At 44.4% G+C, this 15210-nt stretch overlaps 1 protein-coding gene and 1 long non-coding RNA gene across 2 annotated transcripts in view; one reads left to right on the forward strand and one right to left on the reverse strand.

The window, feature by feature from the left end:
• Positions 1–15210, forward strand: part of LOC104848381 (transmembrane protein 132B) — a 267981-nt gene that overhangs the window by 197913 nt on the left and 54858 nt on the right. The gene's annotated exons all lie outside the window — the stretch shown is intronic.
• On the reverse strand, positions 9748–14592 carry LOC104848380. Its single transcript, XR_776389.1, has 3 exons — positions 14462–14592; positions 10924–11039; positions 9748–9915 (listed from the first exon to the last, which is right to left on the reverse strand). It is a non-coding gene; the product is annotated as an uncharacterized LOC104848380 (long non-coding RNA).

Raw genomic sequence — 15210 nt, forward strand, 5'->3', positions numbered from 1 at the left:
GTGGTGCGCTCTCATGGGCCCAGATGCGGTGACCCTGGGGACCGGGGGGAGAGAAAATGATCTCTTTATCCTCTGTGAGCTTTCCTATCAGGGCAAGAGTGGAGCCTCACTTGGATTGCTGTACTCAAAGCCACTTTCCAACGTTTATTAATCTCCCTTTTTTTTTTTAAAATTAAAGACTGCAAACATACATGACAACAAGAAATAAAGATACTAAATAAAAATTTCAAATATACATATATATGACAGCAAAAAAGGATATGAAATAAGCAAAAATTTATGCAACACAGACTGATAATCCAAATACATTTGCATAATATTTTTGAAATATTGTATTTACAAATAAAACAAAGTTACATATTATAGTTGAGAAACTGACCTCAAAATTTTATGATTTATAAACTTGGTTTTATTAATTTGATAAATATCATAGACTTGTTGATTGTATCACTTACATTTTCTAGCAAAACTTCCCACAGAAACAATCTCCCTTTTTAACAGAGAATCATAAGCCCTTTGCCGAAGCTCTGGACAGGCAACGGCGCCCAGTGCTATTTAACAACATTGCCTCATTTCTGTTGCAGATGCCCTGCATGGCATGGCAGTGGGGCCATAATAAGGACCTCTCCAGCTGTGATCTGCAATCCCAATACACATGGGGGAAAGGGTGGTCGTCCGTTGGCCTCTAAAGTTTGGCCAGAACATAAAAACTCTCCTACTGTTGATTATAAATGCATAGGGAAATGAAAAGTAGCAAAACTAATATTTATTAGCATGTTGTGATTAAAAAATAGTAACATGGAGAATTAGAATGCTCTCGTTCTTTGTGCAAAACTTACTACCAGGAGTGGGAGCAGGCCTTGCCATCTCTGTCTCATTGAGTCACAACCTAGAGGGAGTGTGTTTGCCACTCACGGATGCACCAGCAGATTGTCACACTTTTCTGTTGTGGAACCACCGCTCAGCATTTTATTGTCTGTACTTTTGAAGCGCTGAGATATCTCTGACAATTCCTTGAATGGGAAGTACTTTGTTTGTTTATTGAGTACTGAGATTGAACCTAAGGCCTTCACCCTGAGTGATAGTACCTCCCCTTCACTTTTTTATTTTGAGACAGGATTTTGCTAAGTCATCAAGTTGCCCAGGTTGGCCTCTAACTGGAAATCCTCCTGCCTCAGCCTCCCAATGCTGGGATTATGAGCATGCACCACCACGCCTGGGGTGAAAATAGTTTGGCCAATGTCACTTCTTCTGAGTCATTTCCATCCTAGTTACTTCGATTTCCTCATTTATGTTAAACTCACCCTCATGGGCTCCCTCTCTTGCACTTGCACAGTCCTTTGAGTTGTGGTAGGGTCAGCATTTCCAGCTCTTTCTTCCATGACCCCATTTACGTTTAATCTTAATTTATTTTCACCATTTCACACTAAACTTCATTGCTGCACTTGCGTCTTTGTTGGCCAGTCCTCGCTTTTGAGTGCCTGCTTTTGGAGGAGGGGTCCTGTGGTCTTATTACTGGGAGACAAAGGGACAGCACAGCCGCATCCCTGCCTGTCTGCAGATGAATTGGATGACAGATGCGACCGTCCCTGGCGTCCCTGGCCACTCACCAGGTGCCTCTGTGGCTCGTGTCGTGCTTCTGAGCGGAAAAGCTGGAAGCAAGCTTGTGCGTCCTGATGTTGGAGTGAAGACAGTGGACTTGGTAACTGAACACGGGCCGATGGGACATTGGCATTACATAATTATACACGCACCTTGGAACTTTGTGTAAAGTTTTTTAGTTTCCTTCTATTTACTGTAAACTAATACTGGCTCCTGTCTACGGGACAAGAAGCATCTTTTAAAAATATGTGCTTAAGTGTTAAAATAAAATTCTATAAAAATGTGAAACAATTCAAAGAGATGCGAGTAATAATGCTATAGGTGACAAACGGTTATTGCCCAAATGTTGAGAGCTTTTGTGTTCCCAAAGGTAATGTCTCCTCATGCCACCTAGACACATGGCTTTCTTTACTTTTGTCCTCAGAATACTGTATGCAGACTTATCCTGGAGAAGTCTAGGAGCTAGTCCCCATCTCCTCTCTGGCAAGCCGTGTGATCTCAGAGTAGAACCAAGCAGGAAATGTGGGAGCAGCCTATGCTCATTTCTTTATAACATCATGGCGTGCCTGTAGGGCTGTACAGATAGACCTAAACCACTTCCCCTTCTTCACAGCAGCATAATGTTTCATAGTACAGGCATAATTTTGAATCAGTGCCCCTTTGTTAGACACTTAGGTTGTCATTTTTTTCTCCTTTATGTCTTTCCTTTTTTCTTTCACTTTTGCCAAAATAGTAGCAATAAATGACTTTATAGGGATCCTGATTACTAGGCTTCAGATCGAATAGTATGAAGATTGTTGTATTGGTCACTTCCCATCACTGGAACAAAATACTCAACATACACATTTTAAAGTAGGAGAGATTTATTTTGGCTTGCGGTTTTAGGTGGTTTAGTCTATGGCTGATTGGCTTGAAGGGAAAGAAGCTGCTTAATTACAATGCCTAAGAACCAGGGAGGCAGGAAAAGAAAGGAAGAAGTGAGGACAAGAATCTACCCTTCCAGGTCACACCCCAAGCGACCCACAACCTCTAACCAGGCCCACCTCCTGACAGCACATTCAGGGGCACACTTATCAGTCAAGAGCGCACTGCTGAGTACAGCACTCTGTGACCCAGTTTCATCCCCAAAGCCCCACCTCAGAACACATGAGACTTTTGGGGGACAATTTAGATCTGAAACATAACATACCTCCTACTATATTAAATGTAATTGCACTAAACATGCAAATTAAAAGTCAGAGATGTCAGACGGGGGAAAAAGCAATACCCAAGTCTTACCAACAAGAAGCTTCTTAAATATATTAAGGTATTGATTAGTCAAAAATAATCCAGGCAAGAAGAAATACTTATAATTACTAGTCATAAAAATGCACTGATGATAGTCTCATCCAAGTGCATGTTAATATTAGATCAAGGAATAGTATAAGCGATTATGAGGTAAATTTCCTCATAAGAAACAGGCTCAGTTCATGAGGGTGAGTCATGATGCTAAGTCTGTGTATGCTCAAGAGCATTGCTTCAAACTACATGAGGCCAAACTGATATAACAGAAAGGAGAGAAAAGGAAATTTACAGTTGTGGCTGGAGACTTACACATTTTCCCCCTCATTGATTCATAGAAGAAGTGGTCAAACATTCAACAAGGGCACAGACAATTGAACCACACTTTCAGGTGAGTGAACTGGATTGGCATCTGTAAAACACTGCACCTGGTGGTGGCACTGCACCTCCTTTTCAGGAGTGTGTGCAAAGAACCATGTTTTCTATATCATTCACCTGTTGATGGACATGTAGGCCATTTCCAAGATTTGTATTATGAATTACGCTGTTAGCATGTATCCTTGTAATATGATGAGTTTAACTCTTCTGGGAAGAGACCTAAAAGTGGAACAGGAGGGTCAGGTGGAATTTTTAGTTTTAGTGTTTTGAGGAATCTCCACACTGATTTCCACAGTGGTCATGCTAGTTTACATTCGACCAACAGTGTAATGTAGAAGGCTCTCTTTTCCTGCAGCTACCTCAGTGTTATTTTACTTTTTGATGATGGCTATTCTTTCTGGGGGTGAGATGGAATCTCAGTGTTATTTTATTTTATTATTATTACTTTTTTGGTGCCGGGGATCAAACTCAGGTCCTTGTGCTTGTGAGGCAGGTGGCAGCGCCACAGAGCCAAATCCCCGGCCCCCTCAGTGTTGTTTTAATTTGTGTTTCTCTAATGGCCAGAGACGCTGAGCACTTCTTCGTGAATTTATTGGTCATTTGTACTTCTACTGGGAAGTGTTTATCCATGAATGTCATTCACCCATTTTCTGATTTCTTTATTTTTTTTGGGGGGGTCCTAATTTTTTTGAATGCTTTTTATGTTCTAGATATGAATCCCCTGAGGAACAGCTGGCAAAATTTCCCCATTCTGTAGGTTATTTTTTCACTCTTTTTGTTGCTTCCTCTGCTGTGCAGAAGCCTTTTAATTTGACGTGGTCCCATTTGTTGATTCTTGGTACTGTTTTCTCTGCAGCTGGGTTCTATTCAGAAAGCCCTTGCCTATGTCTGTGTCAAGCGTTTTACCTGTTTTATCTTCCAGCAGGCCATTTCTGTTTTAACGTCTAGTTCTTGGATCCATTTTAATTTTCTTTTAGCACAAGGTGAGAGATATGGGCTGGATTCAGTGTTCTGCATGTAGATAGTCAGATATCTCAACACCATTTCTTAGAGAGCCTGTCTTTCCCCAATGTATGTTACTGGGCCCCTTTGTCAAAGATCGAACACCTGAATGTGTTTGAGGTTGCTTTTCCATCCTCTATTCAGCTCCATTGATCCTCTCTGCCGTAAAGAATGATAAATTTGAGTCATTGTAGGAAAATGGATGCATCTTGAAACCATAATGCTAAATGGAATAAATCAGATTTACAGGCTTAAATATTGCATGGATTCTCTTATACAAGAGACCCAATTCAGAAATAGCCAAAACTAATGAAGGATCATGGACTTAATATAAAACCTAATATTCTAAATCTTCTGGAAGAAAAATAGAAAATTTTTGTGACCTTGGCATAGTCCAAACATTAAAAAAAAATTTTTTTTTGAGACAGGATCTTGCTAGGTGTTCCAGACTCACTTTGAACTCATAGCAATCCTCCTGCCTCAGCTTCCTGAGTGCTGGGATTACAGAGTTGCACTACCATGCTTGACCCAAAATTTTTAAAATAAAAAAAATCTAACTTTAGAGAAAAATTGATTTAAAGTAACATCAAAACATTGGTCAAAATTGAAAACTTTTAGTCTTCAATACATTTCTCCTAGTGAGAAAATATAAAACATAGACTGGAAGGAGCTGACATAGGATGTGTGTAACATATAGCTGCTATATGTTAATAGAGAATATAAATGCTCAATTAAACAGAGGTAAAGGTGTTGCATAAAAACTTCACAGAGGAAGAGAAAGACCCGTACACTAAGGGCAGGAGTTCATCAGGAGAACCCACATCAGCTGTGATGAGATGCAGCTGCACAGGCACTGAATTTAGGGGACAAGTAACATTGAACAAGCCAAGCAAGGGGCATAACTATCACCTCTGGTCCTCAGGAGGCCAGTGGGAGAACACTGGGGAAAATAGGAGGGCATTTCTGATGGTGCTAAGTGTAAGAGCCCCGTGTGACACACTAGTACCGTTCGTGGCAGCCTTGGTCCCGAGAGCTGAGTATGGGAGAGTCCGAGGGCCCATCGTCTGATGACTGGTGGACAGGATGGAGCTCAGCCGGGCCATAGAGATCCAGCCACCACCACGGCACAGCCTCCTAATGCCGCCACACGGCAGACACGTTTGGAAGAGGTCGTACTGTGTGACACTTGTATGCAAATTTAGAAAGCAAATCATATTTCCTTGGAGCTAGCGGGGAGGCTGTTTGACCCATGAAGGGCAGAGCAGAGCTTGGCTGGATGGAAGTAGATTTGGCCCTTGGCACCCGGCGGTGTTGGCTCCGGGACCACTGCATAGAATAAAACTCACAGGTGCTCAAGTTTCTTGTTTAAAATGGCTTAGTATTTGCACAGAATTCACACAATCCTCCCATTTACTTTAAATTACCTTGCAATTATGTACAATACCTAATACAATATAAAGTCTATATAGATAGTTGTTATGCTGAATTGTCTAGGGAAGTTTTTTTTTTTTTTTTTTTTTTTTTTTTTTTTGGTACCAGTGTTTGAACTCAGCCTTGCACTTGTGAGGCAGGCAGTGGCACCACTGAGCTAAATCCCCGGCCCTGTTTAGGGAATAGTGATGAGGGAAATGAGTCTGTACACATTCAGTATAGGAGCAATTAAAATATTTCTGCTCCGTGATTAGTTGGATACATAGGCGTGAAATCCACAGATACAAAGGCGTGACTGTTCAATGTTAAGTTGTCACAGGCGTTAGTCATGTGGACGTACTTTTCAGAAAATGACTAAACCAATGTAGTTGTAAAATAGGTAACATTTTATTGCCCACTTCATACCTCTATGAAGCTGATAGAAAAATAAATGATGTGACATTTCGGTTGAAAGCAACAGGATGTTAACATGAGTGCTAGGCTAGCGGCAGGAGCAGGATTCTTAGGAACCACACTGAAAAGAATAGTGCAGAATCACGATGGAAACCGTGTCCTTTCAATTTTAGAGAAAGGAAAGAAAAACAAGGGACTTGTGCAGTCCTTCGGCAGCGTTAGGGTGGGAACGATCCCGGCTGAAACCTAGAGCAGGGGACCAGCCGCAGACGCTTTTCCCAGCTGAGAGGCATGGAGTTTGTGTGGAGAGACAAGTTAAAGGGGCAGAAGGCCAGACGGGTTCTCCTTTGACATCTATGTCTTTAACATAAGGACTATGCTGGTGAAAATACGTGCGTGTGGTGGTGGTGGGTGGTTAAAATTGATGAGGGACCCAAGCCTAAGATAAACTCACAAAATCTTGAAAGTCTTGAGACGTCCAGAAAAACAAGAGCCCCACTGCCTTGGACATCTGCTGTGGAACACTGGCACATCTGGAGGGAAGACGTCGAACACATATTTCTAGCTCGTTAGAGAAATTCTATTGTAACTTGTAATAAAGAGGTGTCCAGTTTAGAAATTTTATTCAGGCTGTCCAAATTGGTTTATGTGGCTCATTAGTTCTCAGTTTCCTTACAGCGCTCACCTGTGCCCTCTTTCTGCCCCCCGTCCCATCTCTTCATGCATTTTTGACCACCTTTATCCTTCGTTGCATTTCATAAATGTGCCCCGTCGGCCCGAGTTCTTCACTGCCCTGACTTGAGCTCCACGGAACCGGTAACCGGTAACCTCAAGAGAAGCGCTTTTGGCTGCGAGTAGAAGAATATTCAACTATAGTCATGGCTCAGACCCACTGCGGTGCTTGTCGGGGGCGGGGGGTGGGCAGCTGCTGGCGCGGGCCAGGTTCCCTGGGCTCCATTCTCCTGCCGCACATCATGAAGTGCGTGGAAGAAGGTGAAGGAATGAGGACCTCCTGGTTATCAAGGTTCTACTTCGTGCATTGTATGCCCCAGGTTCTTAGAACGGTGCCCGGAACATAGTGCTTCGTGTTGCCGTGCATACCTGCGCGGTTACCCTCACGTGTAGACATTTATCTGCAGGTGTGCACACGTGTGCATTTGTGCTTGTATTTGTACATTTCCACTCCTTTATTTTAGATCGTCCAGTAGTTCTCCTGCCCGTACTGTCACTCAGAGCTGGACCAGATGCCTGGCTTTGGATGAATCATTTGCCCGGGAGGCTGAAGTCTCTGTGACTGATTTAGACCAATTATGATTCAGCCCCTGGGGAGGGCGCAGGGCAGCAGCGGTGAACATTTTAGAGCTTTTAAGGATACAAACAGCCCCCTGCAGCATGCATGTCATGGGTTTGCTGTCACTGGTGTAGGGTAAACCTCCCTTCGGGTCAGGGACTTCAACTCTCTGAGCGAAATGAAATGAAGAACAGGGTTAGCAAAGAGCAAGATCTGCTCTATACCAATGAGGTCCGTGCTGTCTGTCTGTCTGCCTGTCCATCCACCCACATAAGATGTCAGTCCAACTGCTTTTCCTTAGTAGGGTGCGTCTAGAGAGAGGCAGGTCACTTTGCTCGAAGGTTGGTTTAAATTTGCTCATTTGTTCAATGAGTGCTGTGTACTTGTGGTCTGTCAAGAACTAAGGACACAGCTGAGGTAATAAATAGACAAATCAGGTAATTTCAGGTGCTTCTCATGAGTGCTGAGAAAGGAGGGAACAGGGTGGTGGTTTAGACTGACTGGCTGTTCTGGTGTTGGCCAGAGGACAGGCCTTCTCTCTGGGGTGTTGTTTGAGCGGCAGGGAAGGTGGAAGTGGGGGAGGGAGGTTCTGGAGAGGGGCAGGCTGTCTAAAGAGCCCTTGGGGAGTAGCCTGCAGGGCAAGGTGTGGTTCACAGTGTGGGCAGTGGAAAGGAGGAGCGAAATCAGAGTCTGCGTTCAGTTTACACTCCAAGGGCACCCAGTGGTGCTGCCTTACCTGCGACACCACTTTGTGAGAGTGTCAGGAAAAAACAGCCCGAACTCAAGCCTCTGTGGCTTTTTATCGCTAGAGCTGGGAAGCAAGGGTAAAGGACGAAGAAAGGACACCATGTGGGAATTTATGTGGGGGCCTGGGGTAGGACAGCGAAGGCCGGGTGCTCTGCTACACGGCTGACCCGAGGGCCAGTGTAAGTGATAAATCAGAGATGGCCGGAGGATGCGTTTCCACTCTCCTTGTACTGTGTGATCTCTAACCACGCACCGCAGGAGGTTGGGGTGTGGCTCCCAAGACCCCTCATCTCAGCACTGCTCCTCAGGTGCCTCTGGCCACGCCCTCACAGCAGGTGGGCCCCCTGAACTGGTTCCTTAGGTGATCAAGGTGCTCATGGTTTTTGGACAACCGGGCCTTCTCATGCCCCACCCTTTAGAGAGAGCGCTCAGCCTGTCTCTGCGCCTTTCTCCTCTCTCTGGAGTTGCTGCAGGATGCGCAGATTTGCTAGACAACTTGGGGATTGAGCCTGAGGTCTGTTTTCTCTCTGTGACTCAGTGGTCAGGGCTGCTCTCTTCTCCTGCTTAGGGAGGGGACAGAAGATTCTACATTTGCAAGCTCAGTTTCTTATGAGGAGTCACGAAGGACAAAGTGGAAGACTTAACTGGAGGGACAGCTGACACTCACGTATCAGCATGATTTACGTTTTTACAGAAGAAGTAAACACGTCGGATGGAGCCTCAAGGAGAACTGGGCTGGGAAGGCAGGGGCGTCAGTCTGGGGACTTCTCTACAAGCTCATAGCTAAGTCATGATACGAATGAATTCCTTAAATTTTGGCTTTTATGGAGGAGAAAGTGGGAGCTACATATACACAGCCAACAAACATCATGTAATGCAGACTTTGTTCATTGATTTGAGGAAGAGCTTTGCAAATGGAGGAGTTCTTGTGGGAACAGTACTTAGAGACCCATTAGGACATTTTTATACCAGAGGATAATGGTGTCAGAACTAAATGGTCCTAGGTTCAAGGCATTGTACATTGAGATGAGTCTAATCAGTGGATCTATTAGTAAGTCTATCAATTGACCCACCTATTCACCCACCAGTGCTTTTTCAGCATTTGTTGTTCTTGCTTGTGTTCTAAGGCAAGATGCAAATGAACTAAACAGATAAGGTTCCTTCATCTGCAGGAGGAGCTAAGACAACCCATAAATCAGTAGATTTATTTCAGACAGACACAGGCTCAGAAGGAAAAAAACAAAACAAAACAGGGTGATGTGGTGGACAGTGTCAGATTCTTGGATAGGATGCTGAGAAGATAAGTAGAATGAATCCCATTTTAACATGTTAAAGTTGAGTCTTTGAGAAAACAAGTCCCTTTCTCCATTCTGCTTGGTTAGTGGAAAGCCCAGAATTCCAGGTCAAGAATGATCCCAAATCTTCCCTTTACCATAATGCCATACTTTAGGTGTAAGATTTGAACATGAAGTATACCCAACCTCTTATTAAAATAAGCCATAAGAAAAATGTCCCAGCAGAAATATTTATTTTATTTTTTATTTTTGGTACCAGGGATGGAACTCCGGACTTTGCACTTGTGAGGCAGGCAGTGGCACCACTGAACTAAATCCCTGGCCAGAAATATTTATTTTAGAAGACAGAAAAGTGTGGGTTCTTTCCTTGCGGAGATTTCTGCATCCAGCTCTGTGACCCTGAAGAAGTCTGATGGCTTCTCCGAGTCTCAGCTTCTTTCTCTGTATGATGGGAGTGCTTGTACCCTCCTGCTTATCTCCCAGGATGCTGTGAATCTGTTGACACACAGGTGATTTGAATGTCACTGTGTGCTGTGGAAGCACAGTTACCTTCGGGGGAGGGAGAAGAGCACAGATGTTGGCAGATCTAATTAGGAGAGGAAATTGTTAAGAGTCAGTTGTGCTCATAGGTGTCATGGCATTGGGTCTCTATTATGTGCAGGAATATTAAGGTTACCCCTAATTGAGACTGACATCCTTTATTAATCTTCTGGAGTTGCTACAACAAAATGCTATAAATTGAGGTAGGTTAAGCAACAGAAATTTCTTTCTCACAGGTTGGGAAGGCCAAAACCAAGGTTGGCTTTTCTGTGAGGAGTCTTTTCTTGGCTTGTGACGGTCCCCATCTTGCTGTATGTTTTTATGAGCACTTCTATGGGCTGTGGCAGGGGAGTGAACCCTAATCCCACCCATGGTCCCTCACTGATGACCTTATGTAGTCCTAAGGAGTCCCAGCTCTAAAGGAAGCTTCCTCAAGGAGTTAAGAGTTTCAACACAGGAACATTTTTGTGACGAGGGTGTCAAATATTTATATGCACTAGTGATTCCATTACAATTAGGTAGCAACTAAATTTGGCCCAGTCCTTGTGAAGATGGTTTCCAAGTCTACCTGAAAATTACAGGACAGGAACATCTGGTTGGTTCTTTCAGTGAGGAGCCACCGGAGGCACAGACCTAAATTGGAGTCCAGCCCCTTGGCTTCCTGGGCTTTGGTTTCTTCACCACAAACTGAACAAGAGTCCTGGGTCACGAGCGGTGGTGAGGGTGTCACTTGGGCCTGTCAAGGGCTTTGGGTTAGGGTGTGTGGTTACAGACAGCCTGGTCTGATTGGTCTAGCTGGGGTCATGTGCTGAACCTTGAGCCAATCACTGGGGCCAGAGGAAGACTAGCTGCTGATTGGCTATTGGCCTGTGTTCCCCGGATGAACTTCTGCAGCTATGGGGTAGAGTGAGTAGAGAACGTGGAGGGTGAGTCCTTGCTCTCAGGGCGTGGCACCTGTCTTACCTGACCTTGGGTATTTGGGTACTGTAGCCGGTGTCCATTTTCCTGTAATATTGTCAATTTACCCTCTTGCTGCTTTTTTGGGGCCTTTATGACCCTTCAAAAATAATTTCCAGCATCTGTAGTGACAAATCAGAGTAGGAATTAGCTAAACTGCACCAGTGGCCTGTTCACTCTCTAAATGACTGGATTGGTGACTGTCCCTTTGCCGAGGCCATGGTTCACCTGCCTTCCCAATATCCAGCACAACTCCCTAATTGAGGTGTTGTGTGGATGTAGCTTTTATCCTTTGTCTAGTAACAGGATTAGCTCAATTCAAATATTCAACGGTGCTTGTCTGCCCTTTCTCCTGCCCAAAAGAGGTTTAGAGGAGTTTGTTCTTGGGAGTCACAAACCAGAAGGAAGTGGCCGAGCACGTGAATGTTGTCATTTCCTCCTGAGGGGGAGGTGGACGAGCCTGCAGCCGCCCTCACCCACACATCGGCTGCCCCCCGCCGTACAGGGCCTGCTCAGAGAGGTATAAACCGATGGCCTCCAGTCTCCTGTTCATTCAGACTCCAGGTCCCCCCTCCCGCCCACCCCAGGGAAATGTGTGCGGCTGATGAGGTTGGAGGGGACAACTCCCTGGGAACAGCTAAATGGACACTCCTCTCCTGGGAATGGCCAACTATGCTTCCTGGGTTGATTCTTTGGAAGCCAAGCAATGAAACCTCTTCAATGTTCTAGTGTGTACTGAGGAGTGAACGTTGTTATTCCTGTACATAAAGAAGGAGGTGTGGGCTATAGGAAGTGGCTTCTTTTGCAAGTTAAAATTTGCATCTGTTATGAAGCTATGAAAACTCCTCAGTATTTCCCCTAAAGTAGTTAGGGATTTATTTTTTAAAGAATGAGAGAGATTGAGCTTTTCTCTCAATGCAGGTGAGAGCCAAACTTTGTTGTTGTATTTCCAGCGACATAAAGACAAAGTCCTTAAGGATGTTTTGTGCCTTAATTCATCTATTACTGAAAAATGAGCCCAAATAGTGGTTCTCCAAAAGACCCGCCCAAGTTCTAAACCCACCTGTTACTGTGACCTAATTGAGAATAAATGGTTGGCTTAGTAGCTAGGATTTCAAGAAGATACTGATAAAATGGAATACTACTCAGCCATAAAGAATGAGAAAACAGAGTCATTCATAGGAAAATGGATGGATATTGAGATTATGCTCTTAAGTGAAATAAGTCACACATGTAAATACCAAATAGTTTCTCTGGTGTGAAAAACTATAATTGTAAATAAGATCCTAGTGGTGTAATTGACAAGTGTAATAGGAAGAAAAGGGCTAAAGATGTAGGGGAAGTGGGAAGGGTAGGGGAAAGGAAATAAGGGAAAAGAAAAAAATATGAGAAAATGAAAAAATGGAAATAAAGTATTTGTAAATAGGGAAGGGATGAGGGGGTGCAGGGAGGGCAGCGGTATGGGGAAAAAATGAGAACCAGGACCTGTCATGTAAAGGTACAAGAGCCCAATGATGGATGTAACTGTACTGTATACTTTAAAAGTACCAATGAACTCAATGAGAAAAAAAAAAAAAAAAGAAAAGAAGATACCATACTGGGCGTAAGATTGGGTCTGAATCCGATAACTGTGTGACCCCCTCCCCCACCATGAGAAAAAGGAGGCTGAAAACTTGCACAGGAGAAGGGCAGACTGGAAGCCGAGGCGGGGGCGGAGGTTACAGTGATGCTTCCACAAGCCAAGGGCTGTAGGATACCGTGCAGAGCAAGGAGAGGTTTTTCTCTCGAGTTTTGTGAGGGAGTGAGGCCTGGCAGAGCTCCGATTTCAGACTTGGCCTCCAGAACTGTGAAAAACTAAGTTTCTTTGAGCCACTAAATCTGTGGTGACTGTATTATGGCAGCCCTGGAAAACTAGTACAAGCCCACTTGTGTGCTTCAAGACCTCAAAGAAGGAATTGGTACAATACAGCTGTGAGGACAAAAATAGATTTGCACCAGCAGTGTCATTAATTTGAGTCTTGGAACAGTTTTCTGAGATACTAGGGCAACACCACAGAGTAACTCTGAGTTATATTATAGCAAACCACTTGCTTTATAGGTTAATCTTAATATTTATGTTTAGTAAGGAAAAAGATGCTGAATAATTTATCACACAGATTGGAAAGAATGACTTCAATACCGACATCACACATCTGCTCTTGGCAGGCTCAATGTGGAGAAAAAGAAAGAATAAATGCATAATTTCCATAGAGTTCTGCTTCTTGCAGCTTTCTCAAGACAGAAATTCTAAAATGCTTTGAATGGGGGAAAAGGGGCAGTTTTCTTTCAGGTACACCCGTTAGGAGATGCAGCCTTCTTTTCTTTACAGATGGATTTTTTTTCATAAAAGTTTCTTAATTGGACAAGCTCTTCTGAAGTGACTTTTGGTTTTTGAAAGGGATATGATGGGTGCAGGATGAAAGAGCTCAGGGAACTGTTTGTGCCTTGTCTTTTCCAGGAGGTAATATCCTGCTTTACCCTCCTCCCCCAGTTCATCTGCATTTAGTGCTTTTCTGCGTGGGCTCTGAGCTCTGTGGGTTTTGGTATTTATTAACTTGTTCAAACAGGTCTGTGCTAGCTAGAGGGCAAGCATTCCACAGTGTACCCCAGAACACAGCCAAAAGACAGCCATCCAAACTCGGATGGGTTCTCGGTTCACTGAGAGGGGGTATTCACCAAGCACTGTGGGGCCACATGTGAGCACACTGTTCATTCTGCCTGGGAGAAAATGTCAATGGGTTAGGGGACTTCACATGGAAGGCGACAAGTTGACCAGTCTTGAAGTAAGCTTGGAGGTTTTGCATGAAGAGAAACCAATCAGTGGCTAACCCTTCCCAGTAGACGTTTGTGGGGCCCAGCAGTAGTGTTGCTGGCGTATGAAATGCTTTAGTTAATATGCATTGCTTTCGGAGGCACAGGTAGGGTTGCTGACTTCCCCTTTCCTATGCGGAAGGTGGGGCAAAGGAGGTGGCCGACCGAGGGCCTCAGCTCAGCCATGGGCTGATGCATGGCTCTTCTCGGCAGAAGAGGCATTGTGGGAAAAGACAGGTGCACGCGGGAGTTCTGGAAAGTGTGTGAACTGGACCTTCTTGGTGGCAGTCAGCAGTGCTTTGCCACAGGGAAGGGCTGAGTTCTCAGCACCTCAGCTTCTCCACTAAGGAGGACCGGAGCAGACTCTGTGGGTCCATGCACAGGGCCTTCCCCTCCCCTTCACTTCCTTCTCCATCTTTCTCCTGCTTCCCTTTCTTTTCTTGCTGACAAATAGTTACTAAATGGCAGAGCCTGAGGAAATGGAAAGGAACAATCAGAAACCAGTGCCTAATGTTCTTGTGTCTCCTGAGGAATAATTTACGTACAGTAAAATGCACCAGTTGTATAGTTCAGCATGTTTTATGGCAGGTGGACCTGTTCTGGCATCAGTTCATGGGTGGAAGGGAGTCTGAGTTCATTTAGTGGATGAAAAGTAACTAGGTCTTAATTTCCAAGTTGGGGAAAATCCAGTTACCTTAGGGCCATACGGAGACTTAGTGCAGAACAGGAAGTAGCTGAGAAAGATGCTGTTTTTGAAGATTCACGGCATGTAAAAAGCTCAGCATCCTCTCTGGCATGGAGTACCTCGTGATGTTCAGGTACTGAAACTGTAGTATTCCAATAAGCAAAAGTGCACCATGGTTAAGACTTTCTGGGTTTTGGTACTAGGTCCAACATGTGATAATACAAACCTGGGTAAGATTTTCCTGACTGTATTCTCATTTGTAGGTTGGGAATGATAAGTTTCTACCCATAGATTTGTGATGAGAATCAAATGAATGAAATAGGTAGGTATAAATAATTCCCACACTTCACAAGTATTCAACCAATGTTTCCCAATCTTAGTTCTTTCCCATGTGTATATACATCCACACTTGAGGGTTTGCCAGACAGGTCTTTGTAGATGTCGTGTGTCCCATCAGGAAGCCTCAGTGGACAGGATGTTGTTGAGAATTCTGAGGGGCGTCAGCCAAAGGTCCCTGCGCTGTGACCGTCGGCTACAGCAGAAGTGACAGGATGCAGTGGTCAGTGGGCTGGATAGGGACAGGTGAGTCCCACCGTGGAGACACAGAGGCTCTCTGGCTTATTTACAGCCAAAGCCCCATTCACCTCTTTTGTGCTCCTTTCTTCCTGCCTGGCAGTGCTGACTCTGCATTTCTGTCTGCTTCCCTCCATTTCCCTTTGTTCCTCTGCCCTTTTCTTGCTCTTCCTCTCCACCCGCCC

This window comes from Fukomys damarensis, unplaced genomic scaffold, assembly GCF_012274545.1.
Source record: "Fukomys damarensis isolate Sample0158 unplaced genomic scaffold, DMR_v1.0_HiC HiC_scaffold_12, whole genome shotgun sequence".
In the NCBI taxonomy this organism is placed as follows: domain Eukaryota; kingdom Metazoa; phylum Chordata; class Mammalia; order Rodentia; family Bathyergidae; genus Fukomys; species Fukomys damarensis.